Below are 20,330 nucleotides of genomic sequence, written 5' to 3' on the forward strand. Positions count from 1 at the left end.
GGACCGTGGTAGAAGAACTGGATACTATCTTTTTCAAAGGAAGGTTGCAGATGGTATATGGGTAACAGTGTTTTCTGAATGCCTAAGCTAGACCATAAACGTCCAGGCCCCTGACCAGATGCCATATTCATGCCTGTTCTTTTTTGAGACCACCATCACCTCTCCATACTGACCTAGCCATGTCATGATGTCAATACAAGACAGTGATTCGATCGCTTCTCGGCCTTTTGGCTAAGATCAAGTGTAGTATCAGTTTAATATCTGATACGTCCCCTATCTGGGGACCATATATTACACTCCAACATTAACCTTCTCATTCATACTGGCTGGACCGGTGCGTTCTGGTGCAGATATTGTACCATCAGCATTGTTTACCAGAGCTGGAGCCACTACCACAGGACAGGTCACCGGTCCCTTATACAAGGACCGGGAAGTCTGCCTAGCCTGTTTATTAGCGGCCCAAGCCCTGTCTTTACTGGTACCCTCCGCTTCATCAGTACTTGAGTTTCCTGCTCCTGGGCACCGCTTATCCGGATAAGCAGCGCCAATACAAAATAAAGGTTTAAGTCCAGTCTTTCTCGGAGGCTAAAACATCTTAGCCCCAGCAACTCCTTCACACCGACACCGCTGCTCCAAAGGAACAGCAGTGCCAATGCTCAGAGCCACCGGAGCCCCCACAGCCGACTCTTTCACAAAGCCGCACCCCCCCCCCTCCCGTTAGGGAGCAACCTAATGTGCCAGAGCCCTGCTTGCCCAATATAACTCTTCGTTGGGCCAATATGTCTGTCCGACCTCATAGCCGATACCCTGTCTGCTCCACCCCTGTTACTGCAAACAGTGACGGAGCTCACCGCCACGCTAGACTCCATACTCTCCCCACTCTCCTGCACAGTAGAATTCAGGCCGGGTTGAGAAATGGGGTTCACACAGTGAGCTGACCCTACGGCCAATCCGGGGGGCTCAGGCAGGGGGCTATACACAAATCTTAGCTGCTCCTGGAGCTTGGTCTTCTGTGGCTTTTTCTTTTGCCTTCTCCCAGGTGCCTTCACTGCTAAATCATCTCCAAACATGAAGTCCTGGAGGCAACCTGGGGACTCCAGGACCTGTATCTGTGCCAACAGCACCCCTCCCTGGTGACTGGTGCTGCTCTCATCCCCCGAACTGCCAGAGCCGTGGCCAGATAACATCACCACTTGCCCTACAGGGAACCCAGTGTATGGGGTCCGATGTTGCAGACCCCCAGGTGGATTCGGCTCAGCATTATCGGCCTCTGCAGCATCTCCTTCCTCCTCCACCCATGGCTGAAGCCCCCTAAGCTGTCTCTGCTTTTCTTTTTCCATTGTCGCGAAGTGATCTTCATTTAATAACTTATCCTTGAATGGTCCACTTTTCTCCAGAATTAAAGATCTTCTTTTCTGCAGATTCCAAGCTTTTTCCGCTTGGGCGCAGTGTCCAACAAAGCTTCAACTTCCCATACCTCCTCCTGGAGCTTATACCGGGTGTTTCTTGCCTCCTCATACCAACCGAGGTATTCCGCAACCCGGGAGCTATAGGTGGTTCCAGGCTCCCAGGGCCTTGACATTTCCCATTCCTCCTCCACACCTCCATGGGCATTCAACCTTGCTCCAGGAGAAGTGTCACAGACCCCATTTCCAGAGCTTTCCACAGTACCTGTAGCAGAACTTGTACTTGTGGTTTCACAGCTTGTTGGAGCAGCCTTGTGGCTACTCTTAGTCTCCACAGGTTCAAGAGGGGTTGGAGATACATCACTGTATCTCCTGGCAGAGCGCCTCAATCCGGTGACCTCCAATACACTTCCTGATGGCAGTCCATCAACAGCTGGTAACTGGCTTCCCCTGCCCTCTGCGGACCTGGTTTGGGGGCCAGGTGTTGGGGTTCTCCTTTACACGCTCTCCCTCTGGGGAAGGAAAAACGGTGTCCAGCACAGATGACATGCAGAGCTCAGAGCACACTCTCCCCACACAATTCACCAAATGACTTACTCCACACTCCTCTAGTGGCCAGACTCTAGAGCTGGACTCACTATTCTGCTGGTGGGGTCACTAAATAAATACATTACATTACTTATCCTGTACTGAGTTATATCTTGTATTATACTCCAGAGCCGTACACACTATTCTGCTGGTGGGGTCACTGTATACATACATTACATTACTTACCCTGTACTGATCCTGAGTTATATCTTGTATTATACTCCAGAGCTGTACTCACTATTCTGCTGATGAGGTCACTGTGTTTACCTATCCTGTACTGACCCTGAGTTATATCCTGTATTATACTCCAGAGCTGTACTCCCTATTCTGCTGGTGAGGCCACAATGTACATACATTACATTACTTATCCTGTACTGATCCTGAGTTATATCCTGTATTATACTCCAGAGCTGTACTCACTCTTCTGCTGGTGAAGTCACTGTGTTTACCTATCCTGTACTGATCCTGAGTTATATCCTGTGCTGTACTCACTATTCTGCTGGTGGGGTCACTGTGTACATACATTACATTACTTTTCCTGTACTGAACTCATTAGAGGTCATTCTATAGAGAGGGTGGGGTTGATATATGCTGTGAATGGTAGTGGATCCAGTGTTATCTATATATTGGTGCTCCTCAGAAGAAAAGGCATTACTGGGAAATGATCAGTACAGAAGAGGAAGCCTCAGCTTAATTGTATCCCTAGTGACCAGAATGGAAATTGCAAGAATTTAGAATTATTATAAAATACAAATAGTAAAATGGAAAATTTTGGGAAAAAAAAAAACACGTCAACAAAAATTCTTTTCAAATATGGTTCACATAATATGGATTGTAAACCTAATTTAAACAATAGGTAATTTTCCGATGACACATTCCCTTTAAATGTTGGAGCAGTTAGAAGCTCTACACAGGTTTCCTTTTGAGAGAATATGTTTCTGCCAAGTTTCTGTATTTATTCCAGACCAGAGTAGAAATAAACGGAAATGAACTTGAAAGTGATTTATCAAACTGGGAAAACACTTGCACCTTTAGCCAACCTTTTGTATTGTGTTTTGTTTATGATGGTATATACCAATAACCCATTGTACCGCAGCTCTCAGTTATTCAGCATACCTGATCAGGGTCTAGAAACAACAAAAACCATAGTATATGCCAAAATGTTAATAAAATCTGGGCTTGTTTCATGTGAGAATACATGCAATAAAGAGATGTGATTGGTCGGCACTATCACTCCTAACATACACTGTTGTGGATCCTTTTCAAAGAGCCTACTACATGCAATAGGTCTCACCACATTCACCATAGGTCTGTAGATGCACAATAAGGGTAAAACAGCTGCCACAGTTCTGAGGCATCTCACCCCTGGACAAGTGAAAGCATTTTTTGTACCACCACATTCTCCCTAGGTCTGTAGAAGCACAATAAGTGTGAAACAGCTGTCACTTGTACACACTGCACAGCACTGAGACATCTCTCTTCTGAATAAATGATAGGATTTTTTTGTATCCCCACGCTCACCATAGGTCTGTAGAAGCACAATTACCAGGAAACAGCTGTCACCTGTATGCACTCAGGCATCTCACCCCAGGACGAGTGAAATAATTTTTTGTATCCCCATGTTCACCATAGGTCTGTAGAAGCACAATAAGGGCAAAACAGCTGTCATCTGTAAACATTGCATGATACTGAGACATCTCACCCTTGGACGAGTAAAAAAATTTTTGTATGACCACGTTCAACATAGGTCTGTAGAAGCACAATTTTAGGAAACAGCTGTCACCTGTACCCACTGCATGGCAATGAGACATCTCCCCCCCTGGATGAGAAGAGGCATTTTTTGTATCACCACATTGACCATAGGTCTGTAGAAGCACAATTAATGCGAAACAGCTGTCACCTGTACACACTGCACGGCACTGAGGCATCTCCCCCCTGGATCGGGGGAATCACTTTTTTTGCATTCATATTCTAATAACTAATAGAAGATTTGGACCAAAATGGTGAGTTGGCACTTATTTCCTCTTGTTCAGATCTTGTTTGTGAATAAACTCAATGAGAACATCTTCTGTATGAAGACTGCACCACCTTATATATGCACCTCTCTGGGGGCAGATTACTTAGAGCTGATACAGACCTGGAAATAAAACAGTAAACAGGTTTTTCCCATTTTTGTTTTAATACATACCTCCAAAGCCGAGACGTAGCTCTCCAAGAAAACTTCAATTATTCATTGCATTTTATGCCAGACAAAAGATTTTCAATAAGATAAAATTCTACGTTTGCTAGGGGACAACTTCAGTGAGATCTGGGAACCTTGCAGGCGTCTTTAATAGTTTCAGATGTGATGAATGTTGAGTCATTAATCCCTTCCAGGCTGGATTGTGTAAAACTGCAATCAGAAGGAACGTTTCTAGAGCCGGTATTTAATCAATCAGAGCCTATGGAGAGGTCCTCGTAGAGTATTCGCCGGTGCGCTGCTTCGAGCGGTAGGCCGGCTTCCACCATTATGTAGCCCTTTTATAATCAATCTAAATCTAGAATTGGATGAAAAGTATGTAGCAGTGTTTCATCTGACATTCATGTTCTTTATAATACATTCCATGAATCTTGTATATCAATGAATGGTAATTTACGGAAAGATGCTTTACTCCTTTAATGACTGTTCGACTGAGAGTTATATACACACAGGAGCCCTTTAATCCATCATCATTAAATAAGTATTTCCTTTTATATATGAAAACTTACAGAAAAATAAAATGGATACCAGATACAAGTGGCACAGTTCATGCATTTGTATAAGGTACCATATAGCAGTGGCGTACCAGATAGGGGGGGCCTGCCACACACCAAATGGCCTTACCCCTTTTTCACCCACCCAATCAAAATATTGGCCCTTGGGGCCCAAGGCTTCCAAAGGGCACATAGACATCCAAACTACTACCGGATATGTCTATAATATCTGCAACATCCAAAGACATGATTCTGCAAATTAATATTTCTACATACAGCTGAGTGATTGCTTTAGTAACATTTATATAACTGTGTTATATTTGTTATGTATTGTTCCTTGGCCACATTGTTTTCTTTGGCCAATCTTTCCTTTGTTGTAAATTTCTAAAAAAAAAAAAAAATCCAATAAAAATCATTTAAACCAAACTACTCACTTTAAAATAGCCTTTGGCGCTTGATAACGTGTCCCAGATCCCCAGAATAGTGTTGGGAATCCTGAAATCATGACCTGTTGGGGGTACGTAAGGACTGTCCTATGGAAACACTGCTTTATAGTACACCCCCAGAAGCAGCAGCAGTGTGGAGGACATTATAGAGGAGTAATGATTAGTGTAAGCTGTGAATCCAGCACTGGAGTAAAGTATAACACTTACTACAAGCTGCTGAGGCCTCTCACTGCATCCCTTTCTTTCTATGTTTCTCTCCAGACACTCCCTCTCCTCTCCCCTTTCTATCAAACTCTAGTAGTCACTGTAACCTGATACTTCAATGAACTGATCTATCTTGAGATGGATTTTAGTATGTTTTTAGGCATAGTGAATGGTGAGTTTGGAAAGGGGGGAGATGTCGGATAAGTGGAGAAATTTTCTAATAAGATATATTAGAAAATTTCTAGAAAAGTGTATGCAAAGTTTCCTAAAAGTTTGTCCATATTAGATACAGCGCTCGGCACAGCTCGACACAATCCTCCACCTTCATGCTGATAACACCCTTTCACTGCCACTACCCCACAGAACACTCTGTGCCTCAATGGCGTGCTCAATTGTAAGCCAACAAATCCACAATCCAGGACAATAGTACAAGACTCCAATAGTCAGACCGTGGTTACAGCCATTTCATTCTCTCTGCTGACTCTCTTTACTCCATCTTACCACCAGGATGATGATGGACTGATGAAGTATGCAGAGTGTATGAAACGGCTGTAACCACTGTCTAACTAACGGCGTCCTGTACTAAACTGCTTTTAATGTTTGCTCACGATGCACCTGGAATAAAGAGGCTGTTTTTTTGCTTCTGCAAGTGGTGAAGGCCATTCCTATTTCTATTCTAAGTTTACCGTATTTTTCGCCCTATAGGACGCACCGGCATATAATACGCACCCAATTTTAAAGGTGCAAAATCTAGAAAAAAAAGATTCTGAACCCAACAGTGATCTTCAACCTGCGGACCTCCAGATGTTGCAAAACTACAACTCCCAGCATGCCCGGACAGCCAACGGCTGTCCGGGCATGCTGGGAGTTGTAGTTTTGCAACATCTGGAGGTCCGCAGGTTGAAGACCACTGGTAAAGGAGGTAACCCCGCCGCTCCGGACCCGTCACCGCTCGTCACCGCTGCCCTGGATGTCACTCCATCGTTGTCGCCGCGTCCCCGGGGTGTCCCCGACGCTCCGGATGTCTTCTTCCCCGGGATCCACGCTCTCTGTCACCGTCATCACGTTGCCGTCATCGCGTCGCTACGCACGCTGCTCCTATTGGATGTCGGGACGGCGTGCGCGACGACGTGATGACGTCGAAGGAGAGCGCCGGCCATGCAGGGAATCCCGGCACGGAGCAGACACCGAGGAGGCAGATAAGGTCCCTCCCGGTGTCCTGTAAGCTGTTCGGGACGCCGCAATTTCACCGCAGCAGTCCCGAACAGCCCGACTGAGCAGCCGGGTTAGTGTCACTTTCGCATCGCCGCGTCTGAAGGGTTAATACAGGGCATCACCATGATTGGTGATGTCCTGTATTAGCCGCGGGTCCCGGCCGTTGATGGCCGCAGGGACCGCCGAGATAGGTGTGTATTCGCCGTCTTATACGGCGAAAGTGCGAAAGTGCGTCTTATACGGCGAAAAATACGGTACTTTCTGTCAAAAGAATATTGAGTTGTGATTCAGCACAGAATTTTGGATGTGTTTGGATGTTTTAAAAAATAAATAAATAAATAGAGATCCATTCACTTTAGACCTTTGTAAATCATTTCCACCTGTGGAAGTCACTTCTACCGGGTAATGTATGTAATGATGTGTCCTGAGATTTTTACACAGTATTTATTATGTATGTGCTTTGCTGTTTTGGTACGTGGCAATTAAGTAACTAAAAGCTTTTCTATTGAGCATATTTGTTTGGAGGTTGTGTTAAACACCTGCAATATCCATTATATTTCCATTTAAAGCTTCCATTATGTTATTTTGGCTCATTAAATATTTCAGCGCAGCCAATTACGGTATGTTTTAACGCACATTACTACATAGTCATTGTACTGCAGAGAGAAATCCAATTCCGGTTGTAAGTATAAAGATGGCGACTTAAGACGGCTTTTCTGGGCTTACTGACAGCAGCCTGACTTTCCTATATTGCGGTTTTCCTTTTCTGTACAATCAATACAGTGACGGAAAGAGACAGTATCAAGTACTAATGACAAGGCTATCTACTCTTCAATTGCTAAACCTCTATATACAATCTCTGCTAATAACACCGCATTCAGGAGCTGACAGGATTTGGATTGTGATTTTTGGAGCTAAGTAATGCAGCCTTCACACCAGAGATTTCTCCGGAAAATGGAACAACCTGTTTCTCGCCTTTTACCGAAATCCCTCAAACGAGTTATCATTGATTTTTTTTATTTGTTATTTTTTTATTTTCTTTTTTTCTTTTTCTTTTTTTGGCCTCATCATGTGTAAGATTCCAAATAGAGATGAGCGAATCGAATCTGACGAACCCGAATTCGTTACGAATTTCAGGAAAGCGAAGGTGCCAGCTCACTCCTGTAAGCGCCCGGATTGGATTTGGACTAATCCAGGTAAGTAGTAGGCAGAGAAAGAAATATCCAGCGCAGACTCTCATGCAAGGAACTTCTTTATTGGCTAAAATGCATGTTGCTAAGGGATACAGCAAGGATTCATGCAGTGTGACGCGTTTCAGCCCGCAGGGCCTTAGTCATACACTTAAAACATTTTTATGTGAGTCTGCTTATATATGCTAGGTGGAAGTGACGACACAGCAGGTGACGCCCCTGCTACACCTGCATACATAATTAGCATCACCATACAGTGTTAAATATGTACACTACAAAATGGAGCATAATACATTGGCAATGCCTTTAACTCTACTTGGACACTCAGGATTTATCATATAGAGAATTTATAAAATAAATAACAAAGCCTTTCATTACACATTCGTGAGCAGTCACAAAAAGAGAAAAAATCAAAACAAAAATAAAAGCAGACATGTTAATATCCATAAAACTAGATGGGAGAACATGTAGATTTAATATCTTGACTTGGGTAATCTCGAACAGCACACTTGAGGTATTAAAGAATATTGTTAATGAACATGAATAATCAATGAGGTATAGAGCAAAAATACACGATAGAAAATGAAGGAAAAAGTTTATTATTTCTAGACTTAGAGACCATATAATTGCATGTAGAGTGGAAGTACATCGGTTTGCATAAAATAATTTATAAAAGTAGTATATATGTAAGGGAGCATATATTTGAACGACTTTCCACTAATAATGCAGTATGGTGTCAAGTCGTCTATTCAAACCTTGCGGCATACGTGTTTGAAGCGTTAGGATCCAAAAAATCTCTCTATCGAGGACCTTTTGTCTCAGATCTCCTCCCCGTAGTGGTTTATTCACTCTTTCTATTCCTTGTAACATGAAGCTGGAGGTGTTCCCTTCATGCAGGTCTACGCAATGTTTCGTTACCATGGAGACATGCCGCCTCTGGAAGTGGGCAACGTCAGACAGATGTTTGCGTATGCGCACCTTAAGTGGATTGATAGTACATCCAACGTATTGCACATTACAGACGCGGCATGTGAACAGGTAAATAACTCCAACAGTTTTACAATTTATATATTGTTTAATATCATATGTCTGATTATTACTGGATGATACAAACGAAGTGGAGTTGTGCATATATTTGCAACATATGCACCTCTGGGACCCACATTTGTAGGATCCAGGGTGATTAAGCCATGTTGGTTTTATACAAGGAGACTCCAAGTATAAGCTCGGTGACAATTTTTGACCGAGAGTGGGGGCCTTTCGTGAAACACAACTAAAGCCATCACCGAGAGCCTCCCTAAAATCTGGATCAGTGTGGACAATCGGTATGTTTTTCTCAATGATTTTTTTGATGGCTGTAAAGTCAGTGCTATACTGTGTTGAGAAAACTAAAGAGGAGGATTTTTTACTAGTCAATTTATGTGAGACCACAAGTTCGTCACGATCACGGTTTTCAGCAATGGTTTTGGCTCTAGATATGGTCCATTCTGGATACTGTCTTTGTCTAAGTCTGTTACCAAGGGCAACGGCCTCGGATTCGAAGTCGCTATCCTGGGAGCAGTTACGGCGTGTGCGGATCATTTCACCTACTGGAAGATTCTCTATCACATGTGCGGGGTGGCAAGACCTGGCATGAAGTATAGAATTAACTGCAGTTTCTTTGCGAAATGTTGTAGTATTAATTTTGCCCGTAGTCAAGTCACCCCGCAATGTAAGATCAAGGAAATTGACTGATTCAATTTTGGATGTCACCGTAAACTGTAAATTCAGGTCATTGGAGTTAAGAAAATCAGTAAACCCCTGTATGGCCGCCACATTGGACCCCCAGATAAACAGGAGGTCATCGATATAGCGGCCATACCATAGGAGACAGTGACTGTAGGGGTTGGTGGGGGCGAAGAGTGTCACCCTCTCCCACCAACACATATATATGTTGGCGAGAGAGGGGGAGAACTTCGCCCCCATCGAAGCTCCAGTGACCTGAATGTAAAACCTCCTGTTGAACATAAAGAAGTTGTGGCTCAACAAAAATTCCACCACTAGTGAAATATATTCACAAAGTGGGGAGGGATAGCGGGAGAAGGTACCAAGAAACCAAGATAACGCCTGTATTGCTAGATTATGGGGGATAACGGAATACAGGGAGGTCACATCTGCCGTGATCCACCTGCACTCCGGACCCCAAGCCACATTCTTGAGCATGGCAAGAAGATGTTTAGTGTCTTTAATATGACCGGGCATTTTTGGAATGAGAGGTTGAAGCAGGGAATCTACCCAGGCACAGAGCCGTTCATTGAGGGAAGATATGCCTGCTACAATGGGCCTTAGGGGGGGAGGGAAAACACCCTTATGCACCTTGGGTAATGAATGAAAGATCGGTATAATAGGGTTATCAATAACCAAATATTCAGCTATTTTAGAAGAGATATGTCCTCTTTCTACTCCAAGGTGCACAATTGAGGTGAGTTGGGATTTGAAAAGGGCTGTGGGATCGTGGGACAGTGGCCTGTACGTGGACACATCATTGAGCATGATCGTGTTCAGTTTGTTGTACAGGCCACTGTCCAGGATCACCACAGCACCCCCTTTATCGGCCTGTTTGATGACTATGTTGTCTCGCAATTGGAGCTCTGCAAGAGCTTTTCTCTCAGTGAACGAAAGATTGTAAAGAGCTTTAGTATTGCGGGACCTCAGAGCCAACAGATCATGCTCTACAGCCTCCTGAAATTTATCAAGAGCTGGAGAGCGTGAGGAGATGGGGTAGAACCCAGGATTGGGAGTATTAAACGTGGGGATGTCATCAGAACCATCTCCCTCGTTTAATTCATATAAACATGATAAAGTAGTCAAATCACCAAAATGAAATCCCTCCTGTAATCCAAATTCTGCCCCATAATAATGTTTCTGACAATGTTTCTAACTATCAGGGGGCAGAATTTGGATTACAGGAGGGATTTCATTTTGGTGATTTGACTACTTTATAGATGTGACCTCCCTGTATTCCGTTATCCCCCATAATCTAGCAATACAGGCGTTATCTTGGTTTCTTGGTACCTTCTCCCGCTATCCCTCCCCACTTTGTGAATATATTTCACTAGTGGTGGAATTTTTGTTGAGCCACAACTTCTTTATGTTCAACAGGAGGTTTTACATTCAGGTCACTGGAGCTTCGATGGGGGCGAAGTTCTCCCCCTCTCTCGCCAACATATATATGTGTTGGTGGGAGAGGGTGACACTCTTCGCCCCCACCAACCCCTACAGTCACTGTCTCCTATGGTATGGCCGCTATATCGATGACCTCCTGTTTATCTGGGGGTCCAATGTGGCGGCCATACAGGGGTTTACTGATTTTCTTAACTCCAATGACCTGAATTTACAGTTTACGGTGACATCCAAAATTGAATCAGTCAATTTCCTTGATCTTACATTGCGGGGTGACTTGACTACGGGCAAAATTAATACTACAACATTTCGCAAAGAAACTGCAGTTAATTCTATACTTCATGCCAGGTCTTGCCACCCCGCACATGTGATAGAGAATCTTCCAGTAGGTGAAATGATCCGCACACGCCGTAACTGCTCCCAGGATAGCGACTTCGAATCCGAGGCCGTTGCCCTTGGTAACAGACTTAGACAAAGACAGTATTCAGAATGGACCATATCTAGAGCCAAAACCATTGCTGAAAACCGTGATCGTGACGAACTTGTGGTCTCACATAAATTGACTAGTAAAAAATCCTCCTCTTTAGTTTTCTCAACACAGTATAGCACTGACTTTACAGCCATCAAAAAAATCATTGAGAAAAACATACCGATTGTCCACACTGATCCAGATTTTAGGGAGGCTCTCGGTGATGGCTTTAGTTGTGTTTCACGAAAGGCCCCCACTCTCGGTCAAAAATTGTCACCGAGCTTATACTTGGAGTCTCCTTGTATAAAACCAACATGGCTTAATCACCCTGGATCCTACAAATGTGGGTCCCAGAGGTGCATATGTTGCAAATATATGCACAACTCCACTTCGTTTGTATCATCCAGTAATAATCAGACATATGATATTAAACAATATATAAATTGTAAAACTGTTGGAGTTATTTACCTGTTCACATGCCGCGTCTGTAATGTGCAATACGTTGGATGTACTATCAATCCACTTAAGGTGCGCATACGCAAACATCTGTCTGACGTTGCCCACTTCCAGAGGCGGCATGTCTCCATGGTAACGAAACATTGCGTAGACCTGCATGAAGGGAACACCTCCAGCTTCATGTTACAAGGAATAGAAAGAGTGAATAAACCACTACGGGGAGGAGATCTGAGACAAAAGGTCCTCGATAGAGAGATTTTTTGGATCCTAACGCTTCAAACACGTATGCCGCAAGGTTTGAATAGACGACTTGACACCATACTGCATTATTAGTGGAAAGTCGTTCAAATATATGCTCCCTTACATATATACTACTTTTATAAATTATTTTATGCAAACCGATGTACTTCCACTCTACATGCAATTATATGGTCTCTAAGTCTAGAAATAATAAACTTTTTCCTTCATTTTCTATCGTGTATTTTTGCTCTATACCTCATTGATTATTCATGTTCATTAACAATATTCTTTAATACCTCAAGTGTGCTGTTCGAGATTACCCAAGTCAAGATATTAAATCTACATGTTCTCCCATCTAGTTTTATGGATATTAACATGTCTGCTTTTATTTTTGTTTTGATTTTTTCTCTTTTTGTGACTGCTCACGATTGTGTAATGAAAGGCTTTGTTATTTATTTTATAAATTCTCTATATGATAAATCCTGAGTGTCCAAGTAGAGTTAAAGGCATTGCCAATGTATTATGCTCCATTTTGTAGTGTACATATTTAACACTGTATGGTGATGCTAATTATGTATGCAGGTGTAGCAGGGGCGTCACCTGCTGTGTCGTCACTTCCACCTAGCATATATAAGCAGACTCACATAAAAATGATTTAAGTGTATGACTAAGGCCCTGCGGGCTGAAACGCGTCACACTGCATGAATCCTTGCTGTATCCCTTAGCAGCATGCATTTTAGCCAATAAAGAAGTTCCTTGCATGAGAGTCTGCGCTGGATATTTCTTTCTCTGCCTACGAATTTCTGGAAAAATTTGATTCTGATCGAATACGAACTTCGCCGCGATTCGATCGCACGAATCGCTTTATTAAACTCCATTTTCCTGCGTTCTAGGCTGTTTTAGACCTAAAATGGCGGTTCCACATGTCAATACATGGGGCAAGGCACCATGGGAGGGCGGGAAGCTGGCGCGGGAATCAAGGTAGGTGGGCTGACCCTGAATCACATGTCAGATGCAGCCTATCAGTGTTCACTGACCCCTGTGATGTCACAGCCCAATATAATCGGCGGCCATCTTCCCTCTCGTCATTTCTTCTATGCACGAGATAGGGAAAGGAAGTGACTGCACGTCTGTGTGCTGATCGCATACATACATTGTTGCTGCAGTTCTGACCGAGAATGATTCCAGCAAAACCTCGTATTCTCCTTACTCAATATAGCTGCATAGCAGTCACCTGCGTCATAGATCTCACAGCTGTTTTACCTGTATGGAGCATCTAATCTCCTCTTTTTTCAGCCCAATTGAGTTTTTTCTGTTGCTCCACAAATCTGATTCTCACAATTGTGTGATAGAGTGCAATTTAGGGTTTAATCCCTGTAAAAAAAAAATTCTGTGGTGCTGCCCAGTTGGGTCCTGCTGCTGTTCAGAAATAAGTCATATTAGTGTGGAGTTTAGCGCCTTTTTACCATTTTTCACTTGTTAATCTGTCTCTGTGCTAAATTCAGTGTTATACCACACGTTATACACCTGCTGGTGTATGAAAGAAAAAAAAAGTTTTTCCTGCGTACAAATACGCTTAAAAGTGGCCTTATCATTGCAAAGGGCCTACATACAACCAAATAGTGTACATATACTACCTTTTTTTCTGTCTCTGTGCTAAATTCAGTGATATGCCACACGTTATACACCTGCTGGTGTATGAAAGAAAAAAGAAAGTTTTTCCTGCGTAGAAATACGCTTAACTGTGCGCTCATCATTGCAAAGGGCATACATAGAACCAAGTAGTGTACTATTTACTACCTGTTATTCTGTCTCTGTGCTAAATTCAGTGCTATTCCACACATTACTATACACCTGCTGGTGTATACAACAAAAAAAGAGTTTTTTCTGCGTAGAAATACGCTTAACAGTGCGCTCATCATTGCAAAGGGCATACATACAACAAACGAGTTTACTATTTAGTAATTGTTATTCTGTCTAGGGCCTATATACTGTGAAAGGACAGCCGTAAGTAATCGCCTGCTGCTGTTCTAGACAAATACCGTTTAAAGAGTAGTGTGGCGTATTGTAATACCTGCATAAACGCACTAAGTATGTCAGGTAGGGAAGTGCCAGGACGTGCACAGAGAAGGGGCAGAGGCCTACATACGTCAGGCAGAGTTGGCAGCAGACTTGGGGCGAGTGGCAGCAGGAGTCGCAGCAATAGGCCTGAGCTCCCGTTAACACCCAGCTGTCGTGTCGTCGACCCATCTCTCCTCGTCAATTGGTTGGCACACTCATCCCCATCATCACAAGCGACATCTGACAACCCCAGTCAAGAGTCGGTGGGTTCCTCAGACACAACCCGTCAGTTGGCATGGCCCGGGAGCAGTCCCCGTAATCCCATTGCCTTTGTCCTATGCTGTTCCCTCTCCCAAAGAAGTATCTCATGCTTTGGGTTCAGCTCCACTATTTAGTGAGGACGATGTAATAGAGGACAGTCAGCAGCTAATGGGAAGCCAAGAATGTGAGGAGACATGCGTCGCTTGCTCCGCAAGGCGGCCAAGTAGTGATGCGGAGAGTGACGTGGGAGGCGGTGTTTCAATTGCTCAGGGTCCTGAGTCAGACACTGCTGTGGAACCTGAGGAGGACATCAGTGACGTGCACACATCTTTTGATGATGATGAAGCCGATCACAATTGGGAGCCGGGTGCAGAAGCCGGGACTTCATCATCATCAGGAGAAGAGATTTGCTCTTTGTCTATGAGGCAGCAAGGCGGTAGCACGGTTGGCAATCAGCGTGGTGGTGGCAGTAGTGGAAATTCAGGAGACAAACGTGCCAGGGGGAGACCACCTGCTCCGAGGCAAGCTACCATTCAGGGAGGTAGTGGAACAGGGGTTCATGGAGACGGCGCCAATAGCAGTCAAATAGTGGGGACTGCGGGTGGGAAAATCAGCTACTCTGCGGTGTGGTTGTTCTTCATAAAGAATCTGGAGGACCTTAGCGTAGCCACATGCAAAATCTGTCGGCAGAAAGTGAAGCATGGCCAGGGTCCCAATCTCGGCAGCACGGCCCTGCGTCAACACATGATTCGCCACCATAAAGGCCTGGGATAACCGTGGCTCCGATGTAGTGGTCCAGCCTGCCGCATCACCCAGTGGCCATCCGCTCCCTCCGTCATCCAGCCAAGGCTCCACCACCTCAGCCGAATGGAGCATTGTGTCAAACCATCCTTCTGGCGCTCCTGCTTCTTCTGCTTTTAGTCAGCCATTCCGCCAACAATCGACAGGCAAAGCCATGTCCAAGAGACAACAGTATGCGCCCACTCATCCAATGGCGCAGAAGTTAAATGTGCTCCTGTCCAAGTTGCTGGTGTTGCAGTCCCTCCCTTTCCAACTGGTGGACTCTGCAGCTTTCAGGGAATTGATGGCTTGTGCCGAGCCCAGGTGGAGAGTCCCAAGCCGTCATTTCTTTGAGAAGAAGGCAGTACCAGCCCTGCATAAGTTTGTTCAAGAGAAGGTGGGCCAGTCCTTGAGCCTGTCGGTGTGTTCAAAAGTGCACGGCAGCGCCGACGTGTGGAGCTGTAACTACGGTCAGGGACAATACATGTCTTTTACGGCCCACTGGGTAAATGTTGTTCCTGCACAGCCACAACAGCAACTTGGACAGGTCACACCGCTGCCTCCTCCACGCTCTGGCTCCCAGGCAGTTGGTCCTTTTACAGTGTGCACCTCCTCCTCCTCCCCCGTGTCCTCGGCCTCCACTGCACGTCCAAATCTCGGTGGCCCTTCATCGTACCATGTGTGTAGGGCACAGCGGTGTCCAGCCGTCCTTCACATGGTTTGCCTTGGCGAACGGAGTCACACAGGGGAGGAACTGCTAAAGTTCATTCGTGAAGAAATCCGAGTATGGCTTACTCCATGAAATCTGGAAGTGGGAACCATGGTGACCGACAATGGGAAGAACATCGTGGTCGCACTGCGACAAGGAAGTGTGAACCATTCGCCCTGCATGGCACACGTGTTGAATCTGGTTGTCAAGAAGTTCATCAAGTCTTCACCCCATTTGCAAGACATCCTGACAATGGCAAGGAAACTGTGCATGCACTTCAGCCACTCGTACACCGCCAAGCACACTTTGCTTGAGTTGCAGCGTCAGAACGGTATCCCAGAACATAGTCTCATTTGTGGCGTTGCCACACGTTGGAATTCCACCCTCCATATGTTGGACAGACTATACGAACAAAGAAAATCCATCACCGATTTTTTGATGATCCAAGCAGATAGGAGTACTCCCCTGTGTAACTTCAATGTGAACGAGTGGCAGCTCATACGTGACACCTGCCGTTTGCTGATGCCCTTTGAGGAAGCCACATTTTTTGTTATTCGCTCCAATTATGCCATGAACGACATAATTCCACTCCTACATTTACTCCAAAAAATGATTGAAAACATGGCTGGTCACGGCAATGGAGACGTTGCGCCTACATCAGAAGTCTACATGAGTCCTGTGGGGGATGAACTGGCGGAGGAGCAGGATGATGAGGGGCAGAGCGGAGCACAGTTTACGGTGGATGAGATGGCCGGTGTTTCTAGTCATTGGACAGGAGAGGAGGAGCAGGAGCAGCCAGAGGAGCTGAAGGGTTATTACGAGGGAGGCGAGACAGAGGACCCAGACACACCGTGGCAGTATGCAGTGGGGATGGAGGCAGGTAGTCCCAGCGAGTCACTGTCACAAATGGCACGATGCATAATGAGTTGCTTGCGTAGTGACCCCCGAATTGTCAAAATTCGTCAGCACGATGACTTCTGGATCTCCACCTTATTAGACCCTCGCTACTGGCCCAGAATGGGGGCCTTTTTTACACCCACTGAGAGGGAGGACAAACTTACCTACTACAGAGAGCTTCTACGTAGTCAGTTGGCCGATGCCTATCGGCCACATGGTTCATCCACTCGCAGGTCTGACTCGGGGCGCCCTCTGCGCTCACCTTCCACTGCCACGGCTGCTGGGGAGGGGAGGGGTGGCAGGAGCAGTACCGGCTCAATCAGCAGCAGCCTGAGTCTACAGTCGCTGATGAGTAGCTTCCTTCAGCCGCATAGTGAAGCTACTCATCAGCAGCAGGTGGACATGGAGCAGGACCTGAACCAGCAGGTGGTGGCATACCTCGACATGACCATGCCAACAACCGTTGAAGATCCACTGGACTTCTGGGCAGCCAAACTCGATTTATGGCCGCAACTAGCGGAGTTTGCCCTGGAAAAACTGTCCTGCCCGGCCAGTAGTGTGCCATCAGAGCGGGTGTTTAGTTCGGTCGGGGCCATAGTCACCCCAAGGCGAACTCGTCTGTAAAAATGTGGAGAGACTAACGTTTGTCAAGATGAATCAGGGATGGATCAGCCAGGATTTCCAAACACCAATGACAGATGGGTCTGAGTAGATTGACCATGCTCCTACAAAAAAATTGTCTCTATTATGGTTGGTTATGAAACCCTCTGAGGCAGACCTGGGGATTGTACGGCCCGCTTGCCACATACGGCCCTTTGATTGGCTCTGACCGGCCCGCACTGACTGGGGGACAACTCTGCTGCCTAATCTGGGGGACAACTATGCTCCTAATCTGGGGGACAACTATGCTCCTAATGTGGGGGACAACTATGATCCTAATCTGGGGGACATCTATGCTGCCTAATCTGGGGGACATGTATTCTTTTAATCTGGGGGACATCTATGCTGCCTAATCTGGGGGACAACTATGCTCCTAATCTGGGGGACGACTATGCTCCTAATCTGGGGGACATCTATGCTGCCTAATCTGGGGGACAAGTATGCTCCTAATCTGGGGGACATCTATGCTGCCTAATCTGGGGGACAACTGTGCTCCTAATCTGGGGGACATCTATGCTGCCTAATCTGGGGGACAATTATGCTCCTAATCTGGGGGGCATCTATGCTGCCCAATCTGGGGGACATCTATGCTGCCTAATCTGGGGGACATCTATGCTGCCTAATCTGGGGGACAACTATGCTCCTAATCTGGGGGACATCTATGCTGCCTAATCTGGTGGACATCTATGCTGCCTAATCTGGGGGACATCAATGCTGCCTAATGTGGGGGACAACTAAACTCCTAATCTGGGGGACATCTATGCTGCCTAATCTGGGGGACAATTATGCTCCTAATCTGGGGGACATCTATGCTGCCTAATCTGGGGGACATCTATGCTCCTAACCAGGTGGACAACTATGCTCCTAATCTGGGGGACATCTATGATGCCTAATCTTGGGGACAATTATGCTCCTAATCTGGGGGACATCTATGCTGCCTAATCTGGGGGACATCTATGCTCCTAATCTGGGGGACAACTATGCTCCTAATATGGGGGAAACTGATGCTTCTGGCCTTGGGCCTATAATTTTTTGAAGTTTAGCAGTAGCTAAATACATGCTTAATGCAAATGTAAACATTGATCTTTAAATGTAAGGGGTTATGAAACCCTCTTGGGTACTGCGAATGACTGCTCCAGACTCATTCTGTGTCTTTCACAAACTACTTGCCTCCCTGGTGCTTCTGGCCTTGGGCCTCAAATTTTTGAATGTTTAGCAGTAGCTAAATACATGCTTAATGCAAATTTCAACAATGATTGTTAAATTCTCGGCGCTCTGCCAGGGCCTTCTCCTACCCCTCCTGGGCCGATCCGAGGACCTCACTAACCAATCCAATCGGTTGTAGCGACGGGCGGTGTGTACAAAGGGCAGGGACTTAATCAACGCGAGCTTATGACCCTCACTTACCGGTAATTCCTCATTTTAAGGGTAATTAATTGCAATCCCAGATCCCTATCACGAACTGGTTTCAGCGTGTAACACGCACCTGTCCTTGAAAAAAAGAGACACTCTAATCCGTTCAGTGGAGCGCTAGTGCGGCCCAGTACATCTGAGGCCATAACACACCTGTTATTGCTCGATCTCGCAATTGATCGTGCAAGGTAAGGGGTTATTAAAGCCTCTTGGGTACTGCTGAGACCTACTCCTGACTGCTCCTGGTGCAATGTATGGGGTAATTAAACACTCTTGGGTAGTGTTATTGTTAAATTTACTGATAATTTTATCAGTATTAAAATTGAATTTTGCAGAATGCTAACCGTTACACAACGGAACGCTTGGTGCGTGTGATTTTTTAATGAAATTAAAAAAAAAAATACGGAGAGGGATTAACTCTGCTTAATCATTGTTGGCGAAAAAAATCCTTTGGTGATCTGATCTTCTTGAAACAGATGCGCTTACACACATATGTAATAATTTTTTTAACCAAATTTCAAACATTGTGTGATTTATTATTTTTGAGAAGAATGTCTTTGGGTGGTCCACCGTCCTGCATTATAGAGTCTTCTGAACTGTTGTATATGCGCTTGTTTTTACACAAACGTATTTCGTTAGACAATTTAAAAAAAAATTGCAGTTTTTTGGGGTGGATTGTGAAGCCGGGATGTGTACTCGTGCATCAGCAAACTCCAGGCTGTGTCTTTCAGGCAATCTATGGGTTACTGATGCAGCAGAGTTGGGGCCTGGGTCTAGGAATTTAAATTTTAAAAAAAATTTAAAAAAATTGTGTGGTTCATTATTTTTGAGAAGAAAGTCTTTGGGTGGTCCACCGTCCTGCCTTATGGAGTCTTCTGAAATGTTGGATATGCGCTTGTTCTTACACAAAGGTATAAAAAAAATTTTTTAACCCCTTAAGGACCGGGTTTTTTTCCGTTTTTGCATTTTCGTTTTTTGCTCCTTGCCTTTAAAAAATCATAACTCTTTCAATTTTGCACCTAAAAATCCATATGATGGCTTATTTTTTGCGCCACCAATTCTACTTTGTAATGACGTCAGTCATTTTGCCCAAAAATGTACGGTGAAACGGAAAAAAATCATTGTGCGACAAAATTGAAAAAAAAACACCGTTTTGTAACTTTTGGGGGCTTCCGTTTCTACGTAGTACATTTTTCGGTAAAAATTACACCTTATCTTTATTCTGTAGGTCCATAAAATTAAAATTATACCCTACTTATATAGGTTTGATTTTGTCGGACTTCTGGAAAAAAATCATAACTACATGCAGGAAAATTAATACGTTTAAAATTGTCATCTTCTGACCCCTATAACTTTTTTTATTTTTCCGTGTATGGGGCGGTATGAGGGCTAATTTTTTGCGCCGTGATCTGAAGTTTTTAACGGTACCATTTTTGCATT

At 44.8% G+C, this 20,330-nt stretch overlaps 1 protein-coding gene and 1 pseudogene across 2 annotated transcripts in view; both read left to right on the forward strand.

The window, feature by feature from the left end:
• The window catches only part of PLXDC2 (plexin domain containing 2), a 578,876-nt gene that overhangs the window by 517,976 nt on the left and 40,570 nt on the right, over nt 1–20,330 (forward strand). The gene's annotated exons all lie outside the window — the stretch shown is intronic.
• Nucleotides 212–314, forward strand: LOC130275216 (U2 spliceosomal RNA; annotated as a pseudogene).

The sequence above is a fragment of the Hyla sarda genome, chromosome 5 (genome assembly GCF_029499605.1).
Source record: "Hyla sarda isolate aHylSar1 chromosome 5, aHylSar1.hap1, whole genome shotgun sequence".
Lineage (NCBI taxonomy): Eukaryota > Metazoa > Chordata > Amphibia > Anura > Hylidae > Hyla > Hyla sarda.